The following is a 27,830-nucleotide window of genomic DNA, read 5'->3' as shown; positions in this document are numbered from 1 at the left end:
AATTAATTGCTCTTGGTGGAGGTATCGATCTTCATGATTACTACTGTGGTAATTGGCAGCTCCATCCTCCGCTGTAAAACATCTTCTGAATCAATACATGATTGATGAATTAAATTGACACTATCGTAACACAAGAACGTCTTCTTCTACATTCAATGACTTTTTTTTATCCATACTTTCTACAGTATGCACATAGCAACTTCAATATGGTTAAATATCCCCTCCAGACAGGTTGTAAACATATAAAAAAACTCTGCTTTGAGTAATAATTTGCATCTCTCATGGTTTTTCCACAAAAAGTTCAATTATCTGATTAAAATCCTTAATATCACTCATTGAAAAATCCAGAATCTATGAAGATGCAAATATTTTTCATTTGCTGGCCTGCATACTGGAGCATGACTGGCTTCCAAACTAGTTGTGATGTAATGAATCATGCCTATAGTTTTTGCCCCTTGAACTGAGATTTAAGATGAGCACAGAGAAACTTTCCAATTTCAGCAGATGAATGTGAAAACAGTCTTCTATTGTCAAACTCTGCACATACATCATTCTGCACAGTGAAGCTCAAACATCCAACTGAAAGAACAAGAAGAAAAACATTTTATGGTTAGAGAAAGATTGAGGTTACGTTATCATAATTATTAACGTATCATAAAAATTAACGTTATCATAAGTTGCCTAACCCTAACTAACCATAGTTAGGGTTAGGCAACTATAACACTTAGAGTATGAATACAGTTAATAAAAATTGTGGACTTGCTACACGGCCATCCACTACCTCGACCTCCACACTATTACTTTTGGCCTATAGAGCATGCTGCTTGCTGCATTAGCACTGAATGTTGGCACTGGTGCTAAATCCAGTGCGGTGAAGTGCAGAATCCTCCAATTTATATGTAATTCCTAAAGATACTGGGATAGAATAAATACATATCAACACCGATTTAGTATTTGCCTGTTGGGCATATTGCTTCCTCTATATTTGTCTCTGTCTGATGTCATGAGTCAAAATAAGTACAAAATAAAAAGATTTGGACATGCAATTGAGGCCTAAGAAATATCAGATACACTGTTCAGATTACAGGCAGTGTGGAAATCATTTTAAGGTGCATAAATGTGAAATATTGAGGCCAGTGCATTTTCAAATGTGATTATGATAATCACAATTGTTATTGTTAATTGCAGCATAAAGGCCAAAGTATACAGAATTAGCAGTGTGTTATTATCATTTTGATTATGGAAATTATCACAGAATTACAATCAAGCTCAGATTGTTTGCTGCGCGCTTTGATCTGCCCAGTAGAGTATGTAGCTGTAACATTCATATGTAGACTGAAAACCTGCCAGTCCATTGTGTGTGTTCTATGTTATGCGAAAAAACGGTCTTCAGAGTTTTGATGAGATGCTTTTGTGTTTAGAGCCAAGAGAGAGAGAGAGAATGGTGCTGTGATATTAGGAATAAACATATTATTTCCATAAAAATAATGTTTGCCTGTGTTTAGTGTGTGCACCCCGTGTTTGCTGGATTGCATAAAAGTGTGCGCGCATATGTGCTTTTGGATAAGTGATGAAGCTAACAGCAGTATTAATGGCTATACAGAGCCCCCAAAAAACCAAAGGCCACATAGGGAGAAATAAAAGCCTTTAGAGAACAATCATTACGAATCCAGCAATGAAAACACCAGTGTGTGCCAATCCTCAGTTCAGTTCTCTGCATTATTCATTCACTGACAGCAAAACAAATATTAACATATCAAATATTAACATAAATTCCCATGAGACATTTATACCACTCCAGAACTAAAAAGGGCAATTTAATGCCACATTTGAAACTGAAGTTAAAGGAATGCATTCATGTCAGTACAGGAGAGGTGCAGATTGTTTCAATAGAAAACAGCAGAGACATGATTTAACATAACATTGCTTGGTAAATTTGTCTATAGAGGCTAAATTCACCTTGAACTTAACTCACATCAAACACATGCATGCAATATTTCAGTTATTTCTAAACTTATTTGAGGTAATAATTCCTAAAGCTGAATAATGGGAAAGACTCAGCATAACACTTTTCCTGATCATGAATATGAAAATAAATATTGAGCTTATTTTGCAGAAATTTAAGCACAACTTCTGATTATTTTGTCATAACCAGCATGTTAGAAATCTCATCTAGGTTTTTAAATGGTAAAATTATCATTATAATTCAATCATTATAAAAAACACAAAATATGTAATGATTAAAGCCTTATTAAGTTTTTAGCAATGACTTGATCCCATGTTAAAAATTAACATCATCCCTTCTGTGTATTTTTGACTGTAGCATTAACTAACTGGGGTGCAGGTTAGGTCTCTTGACTCTTATTATATTCTGATACAATTACTGATTAAGCAGAGACGCAATGCAAAACAAGCTGTTCTGTTGTACGAAAACAATTTGTGACGGTGTAAACACACGCTGTCTTTTCTCGTCCGCGCCACAGGGATAATTTTCTCAGTTTATCTATGTTTTATTTCCTCAATGAGCATCAAGAGACATGAGGACAGAAAGAGAAGATGACCCTTTTTACCCTCTTCTTCACATTTAGTCTGTCTGCTACTGTTTTAACCTCGTCTGTCTTTTTTATGTCTGTTTTACGGTATTTAAACACTATACAGCTGTATTGACTTAATTGCAACTGCACACAAAAACACATACAATAAAGATTTACATGTACATAAGATGCATTGAAGATCTGAGGCTATATTACTCAAACAAATCTGAACTCTTACATATCTTATTCATTTAGTCACAACGCAAGTTTGAGTTAGAGGAAGTGACACTTGTGCTCAGTCAGAGAACTCAGACTGCAGTGTGTATAGCGGAGATGTACTTTAATCCCAGGTTTAAATATAATCTAGCTAAATCACCTCTGGGTATGTGATGCATTTTACAGTAAAGCCAGGTGTCAAGGAAACCTGTTGAGTCTGTCAATCTGTGTCCTTCTCTGCCTTCCCAGATGTCTGCTATTTTGTCTTTTCTCTCAGTCCGCTTAGTCTTTCTTCGTCTCTTCAGTTCCCCATCTACCTTGGTACGTCGGCTACAGGGATCAAATCCTCAGGTTTAATTGTCTCCTGCCCTCTGGACTTATCCATGCTCCCAAACTGGCAGGGTGCCTCTAGGATTTTAGAGATCCTTTACCCTTTTTAAAACATTCATTCATAGAGGCAATGTTTAAGCCACTCCGTGACATCCCTTGGACATCTGCAATATAGCTCAGCTTAATACATTATTTAATCCCTCCATTATGATAAGGATAACACAGCGGAGACGGACACAGAGTGGTTAAGTACAGCAGAGGGACGGAAGGAAAGAGGGAGGAGAAGACAGAAGTGGAAGCAAGAAAGAGAGGGCTCGACCTGACATGTAACTGGCCGGTTCTTTCAAGGACGTGCACAAAGCTGGGCTAAAGTTGCCCGAGCAACAGCCCATTTGCCCTCTTCGGCTGAGCTGCGCCTCTGGAGGAAAAAAAAATACAAGGAGCCCATAATTGCTAAAGTTAGACCAAATTAAATGGCCATATCATCCAAACTTTTATTACTTTTTGATAGGTATGCCTCCACAGCACACAGAGATGGGGTGGACCAGACTTGTAAAAAAACCCAAAACAAAACAAAAAAAATGTGGGGCTACTGCACATGCGCTTCCTGCAAAGGTGGTTCGCCAGTCTCTTGGATGCCAAGAGGTACTAGCGCCACCTGGTGACCCCCCCCCCCCATCTGTGCAGGATGACCTGTGATACACTGGGATTTCTCACAGTGCTCCTGATGGTCCGACAGGTCAGGTAATAAACATCATCAGTGTCTGATAACGAATAATAACACACTGCCATTATTTATGGTTAAGCATTCAGATTAGGCTTCCTTTGTCATCTTTTGCCCTTAATATCTTTGTGTATTTTGACATGCTTGTTAAAACATAATTATGTGTTATGGTGTGACACTGCTGTGGTGAAGGTCTGGTTAGGTTTAGGCATGAAAAAACTAGTTGGTTAAGGTTAGAGAAAGATCATGGTTTGGGTTAAAAGTGTGTATTTTCGGAACACAGGAGAGAGGAGCAGAGCAGCCTGGACAGGAGAAAGAAATGAGTGAAGCAAAAAGGAGAAAGCTTACAAACTTCTTCAAAAGGCACGTCAGACATCACTACTGATCTAGCTTAGCCAGGCACATGTGTTTATAATATGTTCACCATGTAATCGAATCATGATTTAATTTCTTGATGTAAAAGTACCAAACTGAATGGCCAAGCTAGTTCAAGTTTATAGTCTCTTGATGCATTTTCAATCTGTTCTCAGATTTGTCATCATCATGTCATGCCATCAGTGCTTTCACTTAATATTAAGGTTTTCCTTTTCCTTCATCAACTCTCCTCATTTAAATACAGAGTTGAGCAGAACAGGGCAGGTGTTGAGAGAGGAGCAGAGCAGCTTGGACAGGAGAGGGGAGCAGTGTAGGAGCATCAAATGAGAACTTACCTAACTGCTGGAATAGAAATCAATTTGAATATTTCACCAAGACTTTCACCCATTCCTTATAGTTAAAAATTAAAAAAAATTGGGATGCAAATTATGCAAGGAAGCAGGGTCACTTGGGGCAATGAGAACAGGAAAACTGAGGTATACATTCTCCAGTGAATGGCAGAACTGTGAGGTACACCCATATGGCAACAACAATGAGAGGCAAATTAAATCTTTGAGAAAGAAAATGAATGAACACTGTCTTGCACAGTCACAAACTAGCAGAAGACATACAGAAAGCTCTAGAATCAAGCTTTCATAAATGTCAAATATCTTCAGAACAGCATACTATATCGCCAAAAATAACCAACCTTACTCTGATCATCCAGGACTAATAGAGCTACAGATGATAAATGTTGATCATGTTATTTACTCATATTTTACACCATATGAGAGGGCTGAGTGAGAGTGTGAAGACATGAATTTAACCCCTTTCAGGGAGTAATTGCCCTTTTATTACAAAGAGAGATGAGGGTGGAAGAAATGTGATAGTAATAGGCAGAAACAAAACAAAAACAGAGGAAAAAAGAGAGGTAAAAGAAAGTAAAAAAGATATCTGAGCATGACCAACAGGGAGGGAGAAATGAAAAAGAGTATCTGCAGATTATTATGCTATCAGCCTTAACTTTCTTCTCTTTTTGCTGATTTTATTGTAATGGCCAGTTCAGACAGCCACGCTGCAGGAGATCCTGTAAATGAGCCAATATTAGCTCTACTCAGGCAGTAAAAAAGGGTTCGGAATAAAAAAAGAGGAGACTTCACTGACTGAAGGAGGGGGGATTACAAAAAATGAAGGGAATGAAAAGAGGGAAAAAATATCTGAAAGTGAATAACAAAAAAAAAAAATCCATTAATAATAGATGTCATATACCAATCAGCCCACACCAGGGCCAACACCAAGTACACAACACTTAACAGTAAACACATAGTGACAGACATGATGCTCTGCAACCTCCAAATACAAATAAACCTGAGAAATTTGGTGAATTTTCACACCTTGATTAAATCCACTGCTTCGTTTTTAGTTTTATTCAATTTTGAGTTCACGTCGACTTGCTATAAACCAACAATTTGTAAACATGAAGTCACAAAAACTGACAGGTAAATCATGGGCATTTGAGTGATCCCATCATCTGGCATCTTCAATACATCAGACAAAATCCAGTGATTGACAGCAAGTCATACTGCGCTTCACTGCACTTGAAAGCTTTAATTATCTTCTTCAATGGTGACAAGAGCTCGCAAAGAAATCGGTGTTTATGAGCATCATTAGTCAAACCTGCAACTTGACCTCCCCAGTCATAAATAATGACTGACAGCTAAAGAGAGGTTGAAAAAAAGTTGTCTTGTAACACAAACTGTTGCAAGGATTCTGGGCACTACTAAAGTTTTACTCACTTTTAAGCACAACACATCTGTTTAAACTCATGTTCACTCCCTCAGTATTAGGGGAAAGTCTGTTACCATGAGATTTGCACAACTATACATGCAAGAACCTGCTTGAAAGGTGCTACGATCAGAAGACACCACCTAAATTCTTAATTCATGCAAATGTTTCTAATGTTCACTATTACACAACCGTGTAGTTGGTCTGCTTGGAGCACATACCAACAATTGAGTTGAAAGTTAGAAGTTAAAAGTTAAAAGTTTAGTCCGTGATGTTTAAAGTCCTGAGAGAACACACGGGTCAAATCAATGAGAGAGTGCATGAGGGAGAGAGAAGGGTCAACATTGATGTTTACAGAAAAAAGAACAGAAATGAAAGAGGGAGAAAAGAAAGACAGAGAGGAAGCTAAGAAGTGATGCATAAAAGAAAAGCAAAGTAAAAAAACAGTAGAAACCACTAAGACTCAGACAGAGGTTGAGAATACAGAAATAACAGCAGAGAAAATGGTCCTGCAGTCTAAAGCAAACTTAATTGATGCTTAGCAGGCATGCTGGAGTTGACAGGAGTCTGGCCTGCATCCATTCAACAGAGATTTATTAGCCAATACATAAATACCACACACACACACACACACACACACACACACACACACACACACACACACACACACACACACCATCTCATTTTCGAGGGGGTACTAAATTACTAATACAAGTACAAAAGTACAATTAGACAAAACATTTATCAGAAAACAAAAATAACTACAAGGTAATTCAACAGTACGAGTACATATCAAATAATGAGAGGAGATCCTACTCCAAGCAGAGCAAACGAGTGAAAAGATGATATTTATCAAAAATATTTACAAAGCTTTCTTAGCAATAGACTTAGAGACGACAGGAACAGAAAAAAACTGCTGTTTAGAGTGTCTCGATTGATAATTAGAGGAGAAAGGTTACATGAACTGTTTCAAATAGGAATGTATACATCTAAAAATAAACTGTAGTCAATGTCTCTGTCTTCTTAAGATGGGAGAGAGCCAAGAGTTTCATAAATTGTACAATGATGCGTTAATATCACTGTGGAAACACAGGAAGCTAATATGCGGGAACAAAAGACAGATGCAATAAAGTTAGAGTATAACATAGAGGAATGGAAGGAAAAAAGATGGAAGGAAAGAGCAGTAAATGGGAAAGAAAGAGGATATAAAGGGGCAAAAGAGGCCACATAGTTCTGTTACCTATGGATTTAATGATTGCCAGCTATCAAGTGACCTATTTTCAGAGCTGTTCAGTCTCTTTTGTGCAGTTCTTTGAGTCCTGTAAAAAGTTATAGAAGTAACAGTGCATGTACGTACACATAGTGACCACTTGCACCCTTAATTGCTAACTGGATGGTAAGTAAGAGCATATTTGTACAATCTGCACCTGTCTCATGACTGCAAACTATGCCCCATCTCTTTTTTTTTTGAAGCAGTTACTGTAATAGTTCTTGCACTTTCCAGTTTTCTCCTCTCATAGGTCACCACTCTCAAGATGGGTTGCAATTGGCCAACAGCATGGAGTCACAAAGTTATAGAATGGCTCAGCACAGGTTTGGCCCTTGAGCGAATTCACTGATTGCAGTGATTTCATTGAAATTACCTGATATTCAGAATGAAATTTCACTGTTATGGTGTGACCAGACCCTTCCTCTAAATCTGTGCTATTTTCTGTGAGGAGCTGGCTAATGCTTGTGCAGCTTTTACTATACTGCCTGGTGACTAGTACACTTTATTACTCTTAATGAGAGAACAACTTCAGAGGCAAAGAGAAGAGATAGATGGAAGAGGAAGAAGTATATAAAGGGAGAGGAGCACAAACCGGAGGGGAGGGGTGAGACACTGACAAGAAGAAAAACAGAGAGGCAAGCATGAGATAGGCGAGGGGCGAAAAAGACAAAGCAAGAAAAGAATGAGGGAAATGAGACTGAAAAAGATATAGAGAAGCAATGAATAAGCAAGGTGGCAAGAAGAATGACAGAAATTGAAGGAGAGAGTGAGAAACATATGGACGAATGAACAAGCGAGCGAGGATGGAGGTGGAGGAGGAGGAGGAGGAAGAGGTGTAGAGAGGAGAAGACGTTGGCGGTGTACAGATTTCTCCTCCATTACATTCTGAAAAGAGAGAAACAAGGGATGCAAGGCAGAGATAAGAGGAAGTTGATTAAAGAGACACAGCCAAAGAAAAGAGGCCCTGTATTTAGCATTCTCCTGGCACTGTGGAGGCTTATTTTCATGCCCTAGTTTGTCAAAATGAGAGGGAGCCAGAGGGTAACGGCAGAGGAGACACAGGCGGCAAGCACACAGAGATAGTCATGTTATGTGATTGAGACAGAGAGAGAGGACAAATGCAAAGCAGACTGAGCGAGCGATAGAGAGAATGAGAGAGCACTTCATCAAATTATCAAACCCTTAACATTATTTCTCTGCCACACGCCACACTTCAAGGGACAAAGTGTAAAATTACATTGTTACGCGCAGATGTTGACAATTACATAAGAAAAGACTCTAAAATAAGAGATACGCTGCTTTTTTTTTTGCCTTGCTGGCGTCTCATTTGTGATGACTATATTGAGTACAGTATGTTGAACCAGTGTTAGGGCTTGGCAGGGAGGTTCATCAGAGGAAAGCAGCACTGCGTGTGGTCATCACCCTGGTTTTGATTAGACTTTGAGGCAGAGAGGAGGTTTTTAGTTTGGGGTTCACATTAATCACGTTATATTTCTTCCTCAGTTAACTGCTGAGCTTTTTGGCTGTTTCTCTTGTAATTTTTGTCTTTGCTTATTTATCCAAATTTCTTTTTTTTTCTCTCCTCTCCTCTCCTCTCCTCACAGTCCTGTCTCTTAAAGAAACTTTCCTACCAAGAAAAACAACAGCCAAGCAGAAAAGTAATTTCAGCAAATGTCCAATAATGACATTTTCTTTCCAAGTGTCAAAGCCCTCTAGCAGCAGTAGGAATTATGATTTGTGTCCATCCAGAGCAAAAAAAAAAAAATGGAAGTATTGTAGTGTGACACTGTTGGAGCCACAGAGGGAGGATGTCAGGTTGGTTGGATGGGTTAACAAAAAGTTGGATATAGGAGACTGCTGTTTTCTTCCCATTTCCTACCAGCAATAAACATTGGTTTATTTTAATCATAAGTTTCATTCTGCAGGGAAATTACAAAGTGTATTTTGTCATTTTAATTTAGAAGGCTTGTTGCTCCTAAAAATGTTCATACATATAATGTAAGGACATGTATTTTTATAAAAACAAAAAATCAAAAAAACTTTATACTGAATGTATCTGTAAACTGTTCATTGCCAACATATTTATGTTTCTCCCCCAAAATTTCTGCTCTTATATCAGCAGATAAAGCATAATTAACACCTTTATGGTGAGTTCCAGCAACTCAAAGCACTTGGTTGATGTAAGGGGAAGATTATGGTCTTGGTTAAATCTTGAAAAAGTAAAGGCTGACTTGATGCTCAAGACAGGTTGCACTGACCTTTTCAATACTGTACCAGAACCACAATGTTTCCTTCACCTTAGCCAAGTGTTTTGGGAGCTTAAACTTAACCGAGATGAATGACATAAACTCCAGTCTCCTGTGTCAAAGTCTTGTGCTTTGGGTGCCCAATCATCCAACCTTTATTTATTAGTGTGTAGGAGTGTAGGAGATTAACTGCTTCTCGTCAGTTTTCCTTCTACTCCCTCTCCACTGTCCTCGCATCCCTTACATCTTCTCATCTCTTCTCCCAACTCTCCTCTTCTCTCCTCCTCTCTTCCCCTCCTTACAGCCTGTAGGTGGCATACAGGCATGTAAATTGGCAGCAGAGTGATCTGAATACCCATTTCTGCTCTACAGCCATCATGAAAGACTCCGCTGTCATATCCCCTCCGTTCCACCACACTCCTCTCGGCTTTGACACTTTTCGCTTTCTGTCAGCCTCGCTCATCCTGTCCTATCCTCGCTCCAATTATCTATTTTCACACTCTCCATTCCTCTACTCTCTCTCTATTTCTTGCCACCTTCCTTTTGCCCCTTTCCACTATCTCTTCTCTCACAGTCTTTCATTCTTAGACCCCCTTTATTTCCACTTTCCCATCTGACGTTCACTCATTCTTGTCTCTCTTTTCCTAGTTCCTCCTTTGTCATTTTGCCCCTTCCTTCCACTCTTCTCTCCTGTCCTGCCCTATCCTTTTTGTGCCAGTTGTCTGATTATTCCATTGCCTTCCAGGATGTGTGTATTAATAACACAGTGCCATTTGTACACATGGACAGAAGGAGAGGTAGAGGGGAAACTAGGAGGGATTATCGTGGACGAGGGAAAAAAAAAGACAAGATGATGCAAGTTGTCCCTCATATATGAATATGTATTGATAGCAACCAGGTTGTTTATACTGCAAGTTAAAGGATATGGCTGTCATTATTCTATATTTTTAATTATAAAACAATTCCATGAAAAGACAAAAAGCTACAATGTCTTCGTTCATCTCTCAGTACTTTCTGATTACCCTACCCTCTGTGTGGCACTCTGCCCCAAGCCCATTTGTCCCTATGTACAGAGGATTTAACAGTTTTATTTTTAAATGAAGGATCAGTAACTTCCCAAGACAGCTGGATACTGTAGTTTTTAGCAAACATTACTCAAACAGGAGTAAATAACGTATTTGTAGGGGACTACTGTCAGCTGCAGACATATTCATGTTTGGTGAATAGTGAGTATTTATGGAGTTTGGACTGTGTGGGACTGACTCAAAATAAACTACAGTGCCCATGTTCATCATGATGAAGTAACATGTCAACCACTGAAATTGTTTTTAAGGGGACGTATCATGCACATTTCCAGGTCTATATTTACATTCCGGGGCCCAACAGGTATATCTTTGCATGATTAATGGTTAAAAAACTCCTTATTTATCTTATACAGGCCCTTTTATGCAGCGCCTCAGTTCTGCCTCTGTCTGAAACAGGCGTTTTCGCTCCTCTCTCTTTAAGGCCCCCCTTCCGATGAGCCCACTCTGTTCTGATTGGTTAGCTCCTGGAAGCTATCCACAGGCTCCAGAGGCTATGTAAACAAACAATAGCAGTTGGATTTCATTACTTTACTCAAAATGTCAACTTCTCAAATACATCCATACATGTTCAAGCCCCGAATCCGATCCGAAATATACAGACAGAGTGGACAATATGAACAACCTGTGGAATAACCTTAGCAACAACCTTAGCAACAAAGGCTACGGACAGACGGTTGTTTGTGGGCATGCACGAACAATCTGATGTCATTTCAATGGGGAAGTAGAGGTAACTTTTTCAAGCGGAGCGTTCAGAGCAAGCTGAGGCTTTTGACTTGAAGGAGGCATTTTTACATACACTCAAATTTTGAAACTTTGACCATGTTTAACATAGACATCCGACATTATAACAGTATATAAATGAAATGTAATAGTTTTTGGACAATAGTGGAGGTCTATGGCATAGAGGAATAAGGTATATCAGGCTTTGATTACACAGTAGGACAAATTCTTTGTTGGTTTTGGTATTTTAATGGGATGTGTCAACATTAACAAAAATATAGAATATCACCAGTCTTATTCTTAGAGATACAGTACAAGATAATAACGTGTTGAATTACATTCACATTTTGACATTTATAGTATTCATAAAGCAAATAGAAGAGTTCATGTAGGGTGTTGGTGCACTTAATGAAGTTACAGAAGAAGAAAAAACACTGAATATTTGATGAATAATAGAGGCACATGTCTAAAGGCAAATAAGTGTGTGTGAAAGTTACTCAGTGTGATTTTTTTTTAATTGATTAGTTTAAAAATATCAGCACGTGATTATATTTCAACACAGATATTCATGTAGGGAAAAATTAAAGTAATTGCAGTAAAGAAGACAGGTGCGTTAGAAAAACAGTGGGTGTGACGCAGGGAGAGGAGGTCGGTTAAATCAGTTAACCTCTGGATGTCACTGCTGGAGCAGAGCTGTATTTGAAGTTAATGAAGAAAGTTGAGAACAATGACGCACCAGGCAACATTGCATGCAACCTTCTCACACAGGTTTCTTACGCGTGCTGCCTCCGCCTCTTTTTGATGTCACTCTTTTTCTTGCCATTTTGTCATCCACATCTCCCTCTACCTTTACCCTCCCCTCCCCCTCTCCCATCCTCACCCTGACTCCTAGCGTCCCACCATTATTTTCTCCTCTAATTCATCTCCTCTTCCTTGCTCCCTTCCCTCCTCCCCCTTCAATCGCTTCAATTCATGTTTACTTTCCCCATCTTCTCTCTTTATGTGATTTCATCTTTCATCTCTCCATTCCCACTTCCTCAGTACTCCCTCCCTCTTTTTTCCCCCTTCTCTCTTTCCTGTCCGCGTGCCTGCCCGTTCATTCGTTCACTCTCCTGCCACTGCTGTTGCTATGGTAACATAGGATGAACATGCTTGCATTCCTGTATGAGAAAGACGATGGCTTGTAAAGTCTCTCTCGCTCTCTTTTTCACTCTCTCTTTTGCACATTGCTTCTCTCAAATTCAAACACACTTTTTATGCTAACAGTTGATAGCAATTGTTGCAAAAGTTCATGACACAATGTAAAGACAAAGAAGCAGCAAGGTGACAAGGTGACAAACCCAACGTTGATTAATCCGATGATAAATAATTAATGACAGTATTAAATGGAATGGAAAGCATACATAAATGCATATATACATAAAATTTACATACAGATGATACTCATACACACTACGAATACACACACACACACATACCGTGCCTGTGGTTTACAGGATTACAATTAGACAGCTATTTCTCTAAACTAATGGCAGATGAGAAATCTGCACACATTTGTTTTGTTTCTGTTTCCTATTTCCAAGAATTTAACAATTTACACTGTTGCAAACTCTCTGTTCTCTGGACAGCCATGTTTTCCTCTTACCATCATTAAGCTGTGCTCAGACAGAATATGAAGCGAATTTTCACCTCATGTTACTTGCGCAAGTTTGACAACTGGACCATGCGTGTTTATTCGCCCCATGCAGCCAAAATACATTACTGTACATTAGCTTTAAGCTAGCTAGCAACAGAAAGCACTGACCGGGTCTGTGGAAGTGTTTCTGTGTGTTTGTGTTCAGTTCAGCCTCTGACTCAACTCAGACCTCACCAGGAACTCTAGTTCTTTCTCTTATTTCCCTCCAGTCTCTCTCCCCTTTCCCCTCTGGTCTCCGTGCGTTCATGAAGTACATTCATAAAAGACCCAGTATACACGCAAACTTTTTGGCCAAGTTGAAACATTTTCAACTCACGTGGATGTGAATTTGTGTCAGTTCGCATCACCTGGGGCAAATTTGTGCCTACTAGTGTCTTTACATTGACTTTGTATGAAATTGTGCTGCGTGACAAAAAATTGTTTTGCATTCCTTCTGAACACAGCTTAAGACTGTTTACTAGCAATTTTTGCACACCTTGAGGATGATTTCTTTTGTAAATTTAACTTGAAGACCCTCACATGTCTTTTGGTCTCATGTTTACACAGTTCAGTAAATTCCACAGCCACACATTAGGATAGGTTGAGTCACAGAATCAAAATTTTAACCAAATTCAGTGGTGGGTTAAATTTACAGTCTTTCTAGTGGAGTAAAACTCTCTTTTCATTCAAGTTCCTTATGACCCCGGTGGTCTTATATAGTAAAGCAAATGGTGTGTGACCATTGTATTTCAACAGTGAAATGACAGACCTGCTTCCTTTTTGAAACACCACTACTTGCATCACATCTCTCCTAACCTTTCTTTCAAAAGTAAGTGCAACACAAACACATAGACTGTTCTTGACATGGAGCATGAAAACAATTAAGACGCAAAGCTGATAATTTTGTCTGCTTTTTCATGTGGCTCTACACATTAGATTACAACAGGTGGTGGAGAAGATTTGTTGAATCCATAATTTATACTCATCTGTCCAGATGTCATTGTATAGTTTTGTTTAGCAGCCATGCATCAATCATGGCTGTAACATCACACATGTCATGCAGGATACAACAATGTCAAATAACGCCACACTTGAGATGATTAGTCCCAGTTATCTGAAAATTACAGAAGCTTGTGGCTGATGTAGAAACAATTTCTTATGTAAATGATCTCCTTGTTCGCGCTACGGATGGCAGCCATGGTGATCTGATGCACTTGTTTGTAATTTAGAGAAAAAATAATTAATATGATAAATCAATCCAGTGAACGCCAATTTAAGACTTCATCAAGGACACCATTTTTTAAACAATATTTTTTGCAACAGCTGAAAGAGTTTGTTGCTTCCTTTGCTGTGAAACAAAGAGCATTTTCTTTTGTCATAGTCTTGAACATACACCAAAGGAAAGATCTTTTCTGTCACCTTTCTGTCTGACACTTCTGCGACATGCTGATGGAATTCTACTTCTCCCGGAGGATTTCACAGCAAAAAAATGGGACATCAACCCTTTACCAACCCCATTTTGACTTTAGGAAGAGTAGAAAATCCACTATTGCAGGTTGATCAAACTGGTAAGGACAGTAAGACATAAAGAAAGAACTCTATTACCTGGCTTACTGTGAATATACGTCACTTGGCATTGTTGCATATAAAAATAACCAAATATTAATTGATGCAACATTAGGTCTCATGCAAGAACTCTCTTAACTGCCTGAACTTGTAACGAATCGCTCATTTCAGCCTGATGAATGCCACCTGTTCATGAGTATAAACATTGCACAGCTTGAAGTCCTGCTTTCAGAAATCAGTGGAAAAAAAACATAGGAGTGTCAGTAGTAGGAAACCTAAAGAATTAGAAAATATGAATCCAGCTGCTGTGTCACCAGAGCAGCTCTGCACTGACAGAAATAAAGGGAATGCTTTGACATGAAGTTAGATGCTAAAAAACATCTTTCTAAAGCAAAGTGGTTCGTGATGGGAGGCAGTCAAGGGACGTGACAGTCACTGAGATATTAGACGAAAGAATATTCAAGCCTATAGTTGGTGATGTTACACTGTCAGCTGTAACACAGCATGATACTGGACAGAGACCTGCAGAGACACACAGAGGCAGCTGTTGGAGTGAGAGAAGTTTCCTAGCAACTACTGACATGTAGAAGTTGTGGCGCCAAAATATCCTAATAAAAAACATAAAATCTAAAAGTCCTTTCAGTAAATTGACATCCATGATGATGATAATATCGTAAACATAATATTAATTTTGCATTAAGTTTGTTTCAGTTATATATTTATTTTTTGTTTATTTTGGTATCATATTTAAACTCCAAATTAATTCAGATTAGGGCATTATAATTGTAAATCAAACAAGTGTTTCTCCCCTGTGAAGAAAGGCAGAGATGATGTTTTCATGACACATATGACAGATCTGGACAATTTGTAAAATTTTGTTCGTACAAGAAAAAAAAAGATGAATGTCATACATGTTCTTAAATTACTCATACTTGCATCTTAAAAACAAATCTGTTCATATGAGTGCCTCCTCAATTAGTAATTTTCAGGTATTTAACAGTGATTTTTTTAGGACGTGTTACAGAGATGGTAGTGCAATTTGGTAAAAAAAAAAAAAAAAAAGGTTTTAAGTACCCACTCATTATATTTGAGTTTATATGTAGTTGTTAATTGGCAAAAATTCTTTATTTCTTTCATATATTCTTTCTTTCAGTTCCTTTACTGGCAGAAAATACTTAGTTTTCAGTGTGTAGTTTTGTGAGTCAAACTTAATATTAGCATATTACATTCTTTCCTAAAAACTCCATAATGAGCACATTTACCATATACATATCCCTTTTTTAAAAAGAAATGTCCAAAGAATTAACAGTTTCACAGCAGCTACTTTTAGGAAATTCTTATTTTTTAAAAATTAAAAAAAAACATCCTGGAAATTAGTAGGAATGTAAGGGATCCATAAAATAAAGTGTTACCGAAATTTTTGATAGATGCTCACTCATTATAGGGTTTTTAAGAAACAACCTATTACTTTTTAATGTTTTTTCTTACAATTTGTACAAAATTGCAAACCCCTTTCTGTAAAATGTCTGAAAGATTTACCATTTTAGTATATCACTACCCATAAATTTAACTTTAAAACTGAAATTATTTGCCTTTGCAACACTTGTGTTGCCACTCTCAAACTCCTGGACATCAATGTTTTGTTTTTTTTTTGAAAGCCAATCTGGACTTTCTGATTGTTGAGCCAATTTCCTCATCCAAGACAGAGATTAAAACAGCCGTTTAAAATATAGGTATTTTACTCGTAGCTGAAAAGAAAGGTTTAATCACTACAAGATCACATTTATATTCTGCTTCATTCAACCCTTTTGCACATAGCACAATGTACCAATATGAGCAGAAGTGGTGAGGAGATGTGTTTGGATAAGCACTAGCGCTGGTCTTTATTGTTGAACTGGTAAAATGGATCCCTAAATGTTATTGGTGGTTGCTGCAATGCAGAGAAATAAAGATGGCATGATAGGAAGGAACAGGAAATAGAGGGAGCGATGGAAGGAAGATAGAATGGAGAATAACACAGAGATGATGTGAGATGTAGAGGGGCTGAGAGCAATGAAAAACACTAAAATTTTACGGCAAGACAAATGCATGATGGGAGACTTCTATAATGGCTACTGCTGGGGCCCCACAGTGTTCAATGCAAGGATGCCTTCGGGTCATTACCATGCTGTAGTATGACAATGAAAGGTCCAAACAAAACCTAGCAAATCACTGTAGAAACAAATTCCATTATCACAGCACGTATGCGTTCCTAGTTCAATTTAAGATAACAGAGGTTTGTGGTGATTGATTTTTGAATGAATGACTTCCTGGAGACAGATGTGTATATATGATTCAGGCTTTTTTCACCATTGAATGTATTTTCAGAATGCTCTTTTTCAGTGTGAACACAAATTATCATTTTTTTTGTCTTTTTTGTGCAGGAAAAGAAATTAGTGGGTGCAAAATGGAAGAAATGCTTCTTTCCTTTCTTTTTATTTTTCTTTTGCTTGCTAAGTCAACTATGACTTATTCACACCAACCCACAAACACATACTAATACACCCTTGTGAAGATCTTCCATTTACAGTACTACATCCACTCCTTGACCAGTCATTATTATCTTAGTTTGCTAAAATGTCCTCATTTTACTAACACACACTGGTGTAAAGCCCAGTGAGTGTGCACGAACACAACACACACACACACACACACACACACACACACACACACACACACACTTGTTTCATGTGTTCTCAGCGGTCACGTTCTACCACAAAGTCAGCATGTTGTCAGTCATGGCTATACTTAAACACAAGACACAAGTATACACACCGTAAGCTTAACATACTCCTGCCTGTCTCTGTATCTGACATACACACCCTCACACATGGCAGTAGTAGACAGATCAGAGGACTGTTTGTAATTCCATTAGCTGAAAGGTCAGTTTCTCTCCATTAGCTCCGCACCATCTGTCTGGACACATCAACTCTCATGTTAACCTTAACTTTATAAACAATCCATTAAAACATGAGCGTAACTACAAACAGACAGATGCAGAATAGCAATGGAGCAGGAAATCAATTCAAAACATAACATTTGGTATACGCTGATTTGAAGGATAGGGGATTTTTGAGCGTGTATGTGTGTGTGTGTTATTTGTATCGCATGTTTATCTGTCAAAGGAGTCAAACTCTGAGAGTCGGAGAGGAGTATTGAATCAGTACACATTCACAGACACACAGTGAAGTAAGAAAATGAACTCACCAACTTGTCCCTCCCTTTCTCTCCGTCTCCAGCTAGGTGACATTTAATGGGTGCACCTCAACAAAATGCTAACAGAGCCCCGCAGCCATTGGGGGGGACAGAGTTAGAGAGACATTGGCGGGATGGATTAGATATTTTTGAAAGTAAAAACAGAGCAAGAATCACAGGATGAGCCACTAAACTTAACCTTTGAGGGAGGGAAATGGCAGATATGAAAGTCAGAGGCTTGACTTGATGGATATTTTGAGTGGAAAAGGGAGGAACAGTGTATGGATGGAAGAAAGGTAATGAAGGGAGGAGAAAGAAGAGATAAAATGGGGAGGTACAAATGGAGGCGTGTGAGACAAAAACACAACCTGCCCAATGAATGAGTTACCTGTATGACTTCATGTTTACTCCTCTAAGTTGGTTTGTGATAAGTCAGTGTGAAGACATAACAGAGAAGAACTAAAATCCGACAATGTATATTTTTTTCCTTTGGTTCAGACTAAGTAAACCAAACCTACGGTATAAAAGAGAGATGAAGTGGATGTGAGGAGATTAGTGGACAAGAAGAGTAAAAGATCAAAAGTATCAATACAAAAGTTCTGGAAGTAATTCTCTCTAACTGCTTCTTTGCCCCCTGTCACAAATTACTGCTTGAATCAGAAGAATGAATAAAAAGGATTAGCCAGAGAGCATGTACTGAGTCCTGTCTGTGTCAGTGTTGTAGATACAAAAACTCTGCTCCTCTTTCCTGGGTGAAAGTGGTTTGCTGACAAGATGACTGGAATGAAAACCAACAGGGCTTCAGGCCCTGACAATCAGAATTTAACATTACTGCTGCTCTCTCACATTCTCCAGAATCTAAATATGATTTATGGGACAGTTAAATGGCTATTCATTAAACATATGATCATAGATATGCTATTGCTTAGCTTAAGTTTTGCATGACATTCTCTTTTCCCTGAAATTCAGTAGAATATCCTTAATAACTCACTACAGTTAAAAGTAACTAAAGATCAGGACCATCGTGCCTTTTCAATATCCCATCGGCACTACAATGGCCCTGAAGGAAAAGTGCTGGAGAAAGGCTAATCAAGAGTTAAATGGAGCAGTAGAAGCAATTTGTGAAAACAAATCTGGAGGAAGACGGGTGAGTTGATATGATTGGGTCGGGAGATTTTTTCTTGGATCTACATTCCGGTTGTCTGTCTCGCCAGTGTGCAGAATGGTCAGCTGTCCTGTCCCACACCCACACATACACACTCACCAAACTACTATCCTCACACAGGCAAACACTCAGCCTCACAACTACAATATATAATCACTATGCACTCCCACACATGAGCCAACCACCCTGCGAGCTTACTTGCTTGGTTACACATCATAAGTAATGATAGATAGATAGCCCCATGCATTCCACATCTCTCAGTGAAACAACCACAAACAAAGCAGTATCATAAAAATAACAACATACATTACATATACCATACATAATACATCATTTCTTCACAGTAAGCAGAAAATGTTAGCGAGCATGCTGCCAGAGGTGGCTGCTTAGTGTTTTGATGATGAAGCTCTGAAGTTCATGCTGGTAAAATACTTTTTATCGTGACTAGCGTGAAGCACTCAAAGTTGTTTTTGTCACGCTTTTATCTCTGCATACACATACAAACACACAGTCACTGACAGAGTCAGACTGGCCAACGGGAGCACTGGGAAAAATCCCAGTGGGCCGGTCGCTGGGCCGCTTGAGCACTATGTGGGCCGCTCAAACAGCCCATTATACAAAAACAAGAGCAAGTGTGCCGCTTGTTTTTGGATTTAGTGATTTTGGGGGCCAGGCAAACACTGTCTTGCTTTACTTTTCACCCTTTCTCTAACTGGGAATGTTGGTATTGGCAGTGGTAGAGGAAGTATTCAAAACTTTTTACTTATGAAGTAAAACTATTATTTATATTTTAATTGATATATTTTGTGAGTAAAATCTGAATCTGCAACATAACATTTCTCTTATGTGTAGGTTATGTTATTGTAGGTAAATATAGTGGTACATTGTTTCTTTTGAAGTAGATGTACACAGTAAGTAAGTAGTATACAGTTGCATATTTTTCAAGTGCTTTGGGGGCCTTTTGTAAGTTATTTCAGGGTACAATCAGTTAGAATAGTAACATAATTTAATATTTTTCATATCTAAACATCATAAAAAATCTGTTTGGGGCCCTTTTAGTTGGGGACCCCAGGCAGTTGCCTACCTTGCCTAATGGTAAAAGTCCAGGGCTATTTTTTAAGTTCCAGTCCGGCCCTGGTCATTGATATATTTGTGATATTTGGAGAGTTGTGTAGGAGAGGGTTTAATGACTGAATTTGAATTTGTCATTTTTCTTGCCACACCATGCTCATCACTGTTTTCGTCCTCCAACCATTATGCTCTCCTTCATATTTCCATCCTGTGTTTCTATCAATCTTTCTCTCCACTTTAAGTGGAATTATAGGAATTGATTTGTAATTCAGCGTTTTACCAGGCTTATCAGGTTTATCAGGCTGAATCATGTCTTAATTATATGCGGCTGGATTTTTTATTCACCTTTTAATATAGAGTAACAACAGGTAAGTCTGTTTTGTCTCGCCACTGAATAAAGATTATTGCTGCACAATCATTAATATGCTCTTCAATTCACTGTGAGAGTGATTGCTTAGAGATGGAGTGGAGAGCTTAGAGATGGCTTTGCTAAATGTGTTACTAAAAAAGACGATTACTGAGCCTGTCCTCAGCGAGGTCCGAGTGGCCTTCGCTATCAACCACTGATATCAGAAACTTGACGGAGAAAACAAAAGACAGTTCCACAGTCTCCACATGGTGTAGATCCGCAGCCACCATAGCCTCAATTACATTTTTGAGAATGTGCGTGTCAAGCCTCTGTCGCTGTCGAGATAGAGACAGAGGGAGCAATAAAGAAAGAGTGGTTGCAGCAGGGGAAAGAGGGAGATACTCTCAGAGGGAGAGAGAAATGACTGTTGTAACAAAAGGAGAAGGATGGAGAGAGAGACTAGTGAGGGACCAGTAAAAGAGGAGCTTGGGGCTTGAAGACACCAAAGGGAAAGGTGGAACTCTCTTTAAAGTGCAAATTGATTAGAAGGGCTAGAAGCTCAGTGGGTGTGTGTGTGTGTGTGTGCGTGTGTTGGGAGTCTATATGTGTATGTATGTGTGTGTTCAGTATTTAAGCATCTTCATGCCTATGTCTATCAAGTGTCTATCAGTATAATATATCTATGTATGTATCTATTATGTAATATCTGGCTTTAAGTGTGCCCCTGCACCAGTGTGAATGCGTGTGTTCCTGCAGCAGTTTCTATAAGACTGTGTCTGCCTTTGCAACTCTCTGGATACAGATGTGTGTGTGCGTCTTTCAGCCTTCATGCATGAATTCATGTTAAGTCATATATGTCTATGAGTGTGCTTGCAGTGTGTGTGTGTGCGTGTGTCTTGCAGACAGGAAGACGGGGTCTGGATAATGGGGAGACAGAGGGCTCTGGTCTATTGGTCTATTGGTATTCTGGCTCTCTGCCTGGCAGACAGTGAGAGAGAATCTCTGATTGTGTGACACAGGAGGAGGAAGAAGAGAGAAGAGAAACCAGAGAGGAGCAGTTTCAGGTTCGGGGGGTTAGAGAGAAGTCGAAAGCTCGAAAGCGAGAGGGGGAGAGGAGGAGAGGCAGAGAGAGAGACACATTGTAAACTGAGAACAAAAGGCAGAGAGAGAGGTGAGAGCAGGAACAGACAGAGCCAAAAAATTCTCTCTCAGCAGGGAAGCCTGAAAGAGAGAAAAAAAGCACAGATAGAGGGGGTGGGAGAAGAAGAAAGAAAGTGGCAATAACATTTGATCCTTAACCACCTCTCTCGTCAACATAACCCCCAGGCTCTCACCATAGCTGCTGTAGCTGCTGCTGATTCCTCAAGCATGGGAGCAACTAGTTTTGTTGCCATGTAAAAAAGAAAAAAAAAAAAAAACAACAACTAATGAAGCAGATAAAGAACAATGGGCACGAGGGAGGAAGTAGCAATGTTTGTTAGGCATCATTTCTCATGGAAACGCACACACAGATACACTAGTGTGAGAATATGTCCCTGTTTTATGGGGACAGTTCCTGAGTGCGGGTTTACTCTCTGGCCTTTGTGTTCTTATTTTGCACTGTTTTCTTGAATAAAATAGAAGTTATCTGTGTTTTAAATCTCCAGAATAACACATACAAAGACACAAAGTGTGGCACATTTCAGTCACATTAACACATTGGCACATAAATGATGAAGTCACTCCTTCTTGCAAATGAAAGCACAGAAGCTACAGTAAGAGCTGCCATAGGAGGCTAAAGGTGACATATAATTAGCATGATCTTTATTCTTATACTTCCTTACATACAATTATTTCTCTGCTCCATCTGTCGTTTTCTCACCACCTCTTCCTCTGCTTCCTCTGTTCTCCTCTCTATTCCCTCTCTAACTTCCATCCCTTAGCACGCGCTCCCTACTATCCTCTGATGAACCTGTGGATAGATGAACAGGACAGAGACAAAGAGACAGGGAGAGGGAGAAAGTGAGGCAGAACAGAGAGCGAACAGAGAGAGAGAGAGAGATGGGGGAGGAGAGGAGAGATGTGATCACTCCTCAGAGTGCAAGACCCACTTTAAAGAATCACTCAAGAAACAGAGAGAGAGAGAGAGATGCAGTCGGTGGAAGAATTCATATTCAAAGAGGATTACCTGGTATCCTTGTCACATCCCCAGCGCCAAGTCATCCAACATAGATCCAAACCTGACAGCTATGCAGACAGAATATTGCTTTTACTGTTATAATCTCTCTGTAAAATAGAACGGGAGAAGAGCTTCAGGTATTTTCATCTTCCTTAACTCTGTCTTAACTTTCTGAAACACTGACAGAGAGTCACAAAGGCAGCGACGGAGAGATGAATGCAGACAGCACAGAACGCTGTCATTTCTATATTTAACATGAACAGTGATTGCACCACTACAATCTCTTAGGCCAGAACATTGCAAAGCCAACCTGAAATTAAGACTGAAACTGAAAAGAACAAATGTCTTGTTGACTGAACTCTTTACTTTCCAAATAACTTCTATTTCCATTAAGAATCAGCACACTGATAAAATCACATTAATATCACAACACATACAATACAGCATGCAGACAGTAAAATCTATTTATTCACTTGCACACATTTTTCCTTAATACTGAAAATAATTACTATGAATAGTTTTGCTATGAAAACAAAACAAACACATTAAGTTGCTCTTTTTTCAACATTTATATTTCAATCCTCTCAATATCTTTAGTTGTGAATAAACAAATAAAAGCTAATTAAATAAAGATTGCAGTAATAATAATGATAATAATAACCCTGTGAATTTGGGAGGAAGGTGATTTTTTTAGTAGCAAGATGAAGAGGCAAATGATCCAAAGTATGTCGACCAGGCAAAGTACATTTCAGGTTTCTTAGTGATTCAGTTCAGTTTGGAGAGTTTCATCTTGTTTTAGTATTTATTAAGTGCTATGACATTTTCATATTGCAGACGTGTGTACATAGTGTGTGAAACCCACATCATCCTGTGTCTATATACCTGTGTGTGTTTGTGCAAATAGGAAAACTCGACACACATCAAAGCAGATTTCGCCGTAGCCTCCTGGCCTGAGGGGCAGTACTCTAAAAGGGCAGTCGGAGTGATCTGCATCACAGTTCAAACCCAGACTCACTTTGACTGAGGGACTCGCACTAACACATACTCACAGATGTATAATGTATGCAGGAACACACACAACATTGTGCAACAACGCTTCTGCCTAGTCGGTATAATTCCTGAGATGCCCTTCTCCTCCCACGCACAGCCAATCATGGAACTGTTATTTAAGCGAGAAAGAACAGCCTTTAAAACACACACACACACACATAAAAATGCACATGCGCCTGCTAGATAAGTAAGCTACCTTGATGCGGCCAGTATGCTGGAGTACTTGTCTGAAATCCCCCTCTCCCACACTTTTCCCAATGTCAGATTCCTCCCACAATTTCTGTCTTTCCGAAACCGAAATTCACACACACTTTGTGCAGCGATTGGCCAGGTGTGAGGAGGTGAGAAAGTAAGCAGGGTTTGTCTCTAAAGCTTTATACAACAATTTCCGTTTTCGTGAATGAATATAACACAGTGATTTCCTTCCAGTAGAGACTGGCTGCAAAATGTGCACCGTTATCCCCATATTTAAATGATTTCCGTGTCTCCTTCTCACTCCACCTTTGGGTGTAGTCATTTGGTACTGCTATATCCACTTTTGTCTTCTGACGCGGTCATACAACAAGTTGCACCAACTAGTTCTGTTCAAGTATAAGAGAGAAAATCCACACTAAATATGGAATGTTAATTTTGCTCAAAATGCAGCACATATTAAATTTACTTCATAGCTCCATCTAGTCTTATTTTTGCCCCCCAGTTGAACTTAAAAAATAGTAAATGGTAATAATTTGAAATCTGGATTCTGAATCTAAAATATGGATTTACAATTGATTTGAATTTACCTGGAAACCAAAAACGATCACCACCAACGCAGTAGAATGCAGCAGAAGTTTGGCTCTCTGTTGAGATGCAAATTATGAATTATTAACTACGATCACTCCCATTACATCTGCTGTTAGAGCTGGTAATGATGATTGTCACACACTAACTCTAAGACAGCCTCCATCCTGTCAGCTAATGCTAATAAACCAAAAAAAACTCATAAGTTCAATATATTTAGAGCTCGAACCCGAAGGTAACATAACCCTGCACCTTACTGGCACTAACATGGATATATCAAAACCTGTGCAAATAAAACCAAAACCATCTGCATGGCCAGATACCACTGGGGTTAAGTGACATTATGCATGTAATTTGAGCGAAACACCCCTTTAAAATGGAGTCTAGGTGCAGTATTGCCTTTTTAAAGCTGCAATTGGCAGCTGAAATTACTTCAGATGAGCTGAAAACGCTTCCAAAGCCTGAGAGCACAGTGAGCCACTGATAATGCATTGAAGAGCATCAAAAATGCATTGGTCTCAGTAGGAAAGACCCACCCGATCTTATTGCCACTAAAGTACAGTCTCTCAGTTTCTCTCCCTCTCTGCAGAACACTGGTAATACGTTACCTTTGAAGAGCAATAAATGTGAGCTGTATCGCAAATCACATGGATCCCATACTCTGCGTGTTATTTAGTTATTTATGCCTCATGGTGAAATGGCTCTCCATTCCTTCCGAGCAGCACTTATTAGTGTCACATATGGAAGATTTCTTCCCTCAGGTTGTCATGCCAATGTGGAAGTGCAGTATGAGTTTTTAAATATGTTTGACCGGAAGGGAAACAGCACTGTGTGGAGTGCGTGTCTAGGAGTAAAGGAATGTGAGAATGAGAATTTGATAATTTGTGTGAGTTCATGTGAAGTGTATTGGTCCGTGCATATTTCTGGACCCGGCATCACTGCTTATTACATTATTATACGAGTCAGGCCTCTGTGATTTACTTAAGCAGTTATGAGAGATAGAGTGTGTCCTCGTGTCCAGAATCATCTGTGTGGGTTCATGCAGTACTCTTGATGCAAGTTGTGTGTTTGCACATGTGTGCCATACATGATGAAAATACACTTTGTCCACAAGCCCTCTCTGCAAGTTCCTGGGAATCTGTGCAAAGTGAGAGAGAAATCGAGGGTTAGCAGGAGAGGATGCCCAGACATGAAAGCCTGCCATAATGGAGATAATAGGCTCTGGATCGACGAGTGCAGGCCAGTAAATTAATGGGCCCTCCTTGACACAAAGTCCATTTGTTAGTTTTGAAGCGTTGTGACAGTTAATTACTGAGGGTTGGCTTCAGTGGACCACTCCACTTAGGCCGCCTCAGAGAAGAAAAACATTTCCTGGTGTGTTCGGAGGCAGAGAAGACAGCTTTAGATGCTGTGGTTTAAATGTATCAGTGTGTGTGTGTGTGTGTGTTGGCTTTCTTTGTAAGAGTGTGTAGGTTGCATGCTTTCATGCCTGTGTCCAACCTATAGGTGTATCCAGGCAACCATATTGCGTTCCAAAGAACTAATTATGTTTGCCAGATATGTTTTCAGGCAAATTGCAGTCTAGATTACGTTCACTGGCAATGGTTTTCTCAATCCAGGTAGTATAACATCCTTACGCTGCACAGAAGTCAAGGTTGATGATTGGGTGTCCAAAACACATGACTTTCATACTGGAGACCAGTGACTGGAGCTAGGTTCAGGGTGAGGGAAAGATCCTGGTTTCTGGTTTCCTTAACCTTAAACAAATGCTTTCAGTTGCTTAAGCATAACCATTAAAAGGATAATCCTGCTTTAGTTGCCAGGTGTGGATCTTGTAGGGAAAACTATAATTCTCCTGATGCACAGTAACATCCATTAACTCAAGGTAGCCTGTGTCCAGATGTCAGAATAGCCCTCCACATTTTTTTAAGTGATTCAATCAGGTCTGATGTCATGCACACTGGCAGCTGTTTCCTCTGTTAGAAAACCAACTGAGCCAATCAGAGCTTTGTGGGCTGGATTAGGTATGTGGACATCATCTTTCTATTTTGCATTTTGAATAAAAATGGCATCAAGCGTGGGTGAGATCATGTTGCTGTGAGTTGAAATAGAGAAATAATAATTCCTAACATATTCTTGTGTCAAGTTAACTGTTCCCAGCAACCACTACTGTAGCCAGCTGTCAGGTGAAAATAATAGGACAAATACACCAGTACACGTCAGTCACTACTGATTGGTTAAGGCAAAACAACGCCCACCTACAGTACCAAATACAAAACAGCTCACAACAACTAAACATTAGTTGGCTACTGTCACATAGCACAATGAGTACCTTCTACTCTGTCATGATATTCACTTCAAAGATAAACATACAGTCAGTCGGTTGCTGAATTTGATGTTGATACATTAGATATGTCACAGAAACGCACACTATCCAAACCATGCTATCATCTTCCTGTCTTTGTGCTCTATACACAGTATACTCTTAGTTTTATTGTAAGTCAATCATCTGTAAAATGTCACTTGAATTATCCTTAAAACTAACTACTCCAAATGCCCACATGCCATGCCAAGAAATAACCCGTGTGGTCTTTTTAAAACATGGTAAAGTCTGCACTAGTCTTAAATGTTGGTATTCCCCTCCATTAGAACTTTACTTAAAAATAATCACAAAGTAGTATTCAGGTTGAGAAACGGTTTCTAAAGAATTCCAATTAGATGCAGTTTTTTCATTGTGACTAAAGGCACTGCAGAAGGTTATCTCTGCCTCAGCATACAGACCCAGTTTGTGTGTGTGTGTGTGTGTGTGTGTGTGTGTGTGTGTGTGTGTGTGTGTATGTTACGCTGTGACTTTTCTGAATCTGATTTCTCAAAACTGACTGGAGTCTTTTTTGGCAGTTTCACAGTAAAGCCTACATCTGGGCAGAAAATTAAGATAAATAAAGTCATTTTTTTTTACTCATTCATAAAATACATTTTTGTTGTTAAACACTAACCAGCTGAATTGGAACAGTTTAGAGTGTTTTTTTTTTCTCAAGAGTGTCTCTAATAGCTGCTGAGAAAAAGAGAGAGCTCATTTACTTAACTCACCCAGTTTTTACAAAGTCACTCTGGGGATTTAAACCAACAACTTTCTGATTGCGAGCCTGCTTCTATAAGCTCTAGGCTGTTGTTACCCCACTACTAAGGTATAACTCAGTAAAGCACAACCTAATAAAGACAATCATATAAAAATGATCCATTGTACTGTGCAGCTGAAATGATGGTAGAAAGCAAAACAAAACACAAAAAAGAATGTTGCTCTTTTAAAATTTACACCTCAGCATTTGAGCATTGCTATTATTTTTGATATATATCTAAATTCCGAACACATATTGAAGACATCATGCACCATATGATGGTTGAGAGCCAAAAGGCACTTGAGAGAGATAGAAACATCTTATGTCTCTCACATAACAGCTTAAGCACTTCTCTTTCCAGTGCTCCTGTAATTCACACATCTTTCCATCTGCCTCCAT

The 27,830-nt window shown here is 39.1% G+C and overlaps 1 protein-coding gene across 2 annotated transcripts in view; it reads right to left on the bottom strand.

The window, feature by feature from the left end:
• Nucleotides 1-20,670: 20,670 nt before the first annotated feature.
• grm8a (glutamate receptor, metabotropic 8a) overlaps nt 20,671-27,830 on the bottom strand; it is a 301,421-nt gene continuing 294,261 nt past the window's right edge. For both annotated transcript variants that reach the window (XR_010925655.1, XR_010925654.1), the window contains exons 14-15: nt 22,492-22,589; nt 20,671-22,275 (exon numbers count right to left, since the gene is read on the bottom strand). The gene's annotated coding sequence lies outside the window, so the exon portion shown is untranslated. The remainder of the gene's footprint in view (nt 22,276-22,491; nt 22,590-27,830) is intronic.

This window comes from Thunnus thynnus, chromosome 23 (assembly GCF_963924715.1).
Source record: "Thunnus thynnus chromosome 23, fThuThy2.1, whole genome shotgun sequence".
Taxonomy (NCBI): domain Eukaryota; kingdom Metazoa; phylum Chordata; class Actinopteri; order Scombriformes; family Scombridae; genus Thunnus; species Thunnus thynnus.
Note: the sequence above shows the minus strand (reverse complement) of the source record. Positions and strands in the feature narration are given on the sequence as shown.